The sequence below is a fragment of the Mandrillus leucophaeus genome, unplaced genomic scaffold (genome assembly GCF_000951045.1).
Source record: "Mandrillus leucophaeus isolate KB7577 unplaced genomic scaffold, Mleu.le_1.0 Scaffold21, whole genome shotgun sequence".
Taxonomy (NCBI): Eukaryota; Metazoa; Chordata; class Mammalia; order Primates; family Cercopithecidae; genus Mandrillus; species Mandrillus leucophaeus.
Window position 1 is genome coordinate 268,324 of NW_012102143.1, and position 2,977 is coordinate 271,300.

The 2,977-nt window shown below is 44.9% G+C and overlaps 1 pseudogene; it reads right to left on the minus strand.

The window, feature by feature from the left end:
• The window catches only part of LOC105539854, a 43,115-nt pseudogene extending 41,387 nt beyond the window's left edge, over positions 1 to 1,728 (minus strand).
• Between the last annotated feature and the right edge of the window lie 1,249 nt (positions 1,729 to 2,977).

Consider the following 2,977-nt stretch of genomic DNA (forward strand, 5'->3'; position numbering starts at 1 on the left):
TGAACTCCTAGGCTCAAGTGATTCACCTGCCTCTGCCTCCCAAAGGGCTGGGATTACAGGCATGAGTCACCATGTCTGGCCAGAATTATATTTTCTTGTAGTGGTTAAATATATCTTCTAAAGGGCTTTACTTAAGGCAATGTTAGCTTCTGTAACAAATAAACCTCAAAGTATATCCTGCTTATACATGATAGGTAGTTCAAAGTGCATACTGTGGCCAGCTGTGGCCACATACTGTGGCTCTCAGCACTGATTCTTGGACCCAGGATCCTGCCATCTTATGGCTCTGTTATCTTCAGCATGTTGCTTCCAGGGTCACCATGTTTGTTCACATCAAGCTGTCTGAGGGTGAAGAACATGGAGGAATGAACATACACACACACACACACACACACACACACACAAACTTTTCATGTGCTGGGAAGCAGCACAGGTTGCTTCTGCTCATGTTCCATTGGCTGGAACTCAGTCATATGGCCACACTTAACTGCAGAGGAGGCTGGGAAATGAAGTCCTGCAATGCCTGGGAAGAAGAGGAAATTGGTTGGTGAACAGATAACGGTTTGTGCCTGTAGGGAAGGAAAATAAATCTTTTTCTTCTACTCTTCCAGGTTCTCTGGCTGGGGCTCTGTAAATTAGACTAATGGAAGACAGATTAATAGGCAGGAAAAAAAAAGTTTATTAGCATGTGTATCATGCATGCACATGGGAGCATTTGGAGATGAGTAAGTCAAAGGGGTAGAAGTTGGAGTCTAGATACTATATCCAACTTAGCAGGAGAAAGAGAGGGAGGGAAGGGGCACTTAGGGAAAAGCAAATGACATTTTGGAAATATAAGTGAGCCCTTAGGAGAATAAATGTGAGATGGAATAGTTTGTACCAGTGTCTGCCTGGGCGTGGTGCTGAGTCTTGTCTCTGAGAAGGGAAGATTAGAGGTACTCCTGGGGAGGGGATTTATGGCAATTGAGTTCTTTTGGGAACTTCTGCTTTTAGGCAGACAAGGGATTTCAGGAACTCAAATGACTTTGTCACAAAATAATTCTTATGCCAAAGTGGCACATTTGAGGGTGGCATTTACTGATTCCCTCATGCCCCAGATATCACACTGATTATCACAAGAGACCCAGAGTGCCCTTCGCAAACGTTGAATTGGAAATGTCAAGTTCAACGTGGAAATGTCACAGTCCTTGAACATGCTTGTTGAATGAATAAGTGAAAAGCACACTTCTGTTGAAGAGGAGGGAAGGTATAATTCTGATCCTTGGACCAGACTCTCTTCCTTGACAGCTTTTTTTTTTTCAAAGCGAATTTCGCTCTGTTGTCTAGGCTGGAGTGCAGTGGTGTGATCTCAGCTCACTGAAACCTCCACCTCTTGGGTTCAAGCGATTCTCCTGCCTCAGACTCCTGAGTAGCTGGGATTATAGGCACCTGATGCCACATCTGGATAATTTTGTATTTTTAGTAGACATGGGGTTTCACCATGTTGGTCAGGCTGGTCTTGAACTCCTGATCTCAGGTGATCCACACGCCTCGGCCTCCCAAAGTGCTGGGATTACAGGCGTGAGCCACTGTGCCTGGCCTGTCTTTCTTGGTAGCCTTTCTATCTTAGTCGTTCTGAGAGTTTGTGCCAAGGAGCACAGTGACACATTCTGTAACCCTTACCTTGGAACCATTGTTCTGGGGATCCTTCACAACCCCACAAGTGTCATCTACCAGGTGACATCGCATTCATGCTGCTTTGGTGTCCAAGGCATTGAAGGCCATGCTGAGAGGGTGATGTCGGTGTTTGTTACAGCTGGAGTGACTCCTTCACGGTCATCTTATTTTCTCCTGACAAATACATGTTCCCTCTCAACCCCTGGACCAACAAGGGTGCTTTTTGTTCATCTCAATAAGAAGTACTTTCTTTGTTTCCTCATTTGCCGCATGCTCTGCCTCGTGGCTGCTCCAGTGTCCGTACTGATCAGCATCCAGTGTCTGGGCACTGTGCTGGCACTCATTAGGCTTTAGATCCCCCGTTCTAGTAGCCACCTGCAGGGCAGGGCTCTGCAGTAGACTCTTTCGGCTCCGATGGGGGTCTATTTGAGTGGTCCAGAAACCCCCAGGTTCTCTGGCTTCTGGGACATTTTGTAAATGGCTATTTTGTGCTATTTTACTAACGGTGTCAGATAATGAAAAGACAAATGCAAATCAAAACTACCATGAGATATCACCTCCCATTCATTAGTATGGCTACCATTAAACAAAAACTTCAGAAAATAACAAGTGTCCGTGAGGATGTGGAGAAATTGGAACACTTGTGTGTTGTTGGTAGGGATGTAAAATGGTACATTCTGCTGAATAGTCTAGGGAGAAAGGTAAAAAATAAAAAATATGGGGGCTCACGCCTGTAATCCCAGCACTTTGGCAGGCTGAGGCGGGTGGATCACCTGAGGTCAGGAGTTTGAGACCAGCCTGGCCAACATGGCGAAACCCTGTCTCTACTAAAAATACAAAAAAAAAAAAAAAAAAAAATTAGCTGGGCATGGTGGTGGGTGCCTGTAATCCCATCTACTCGGGAGGCTGAGGCAGGAGAATCACCTGAACCCGGGAGGCCGATGTTGCAGTGAGCCGAGATGGTGCCATTGTACTCCAGCCTGGGCGACAGATTGAGACTTCATCTCAAAAAGAAAAGAAAAGAAAAGAAAATGCTGCATCTACTGTGGAAGATAGTATAGAGGGTCTTCAAAAAATTAAAGAGAATTGTCATCACTTCTGGGTATATACTCGAATTGAAAACAGGGTCTTGAAGAGATATTTGCACACCTGTGTTCAGAGCAGCATTATGCACAACAGCTAACACGTGGAAGCAACTCAGCTGTCCATTGATGGGTGAATAAAGCAAATTGTGATTATATATAAAAGGAAACACTGGTCAGTCTACAAAAGGAAGGAAATTCTGGCACTTGTTACAACATGGATGAACTTTGAGGACATA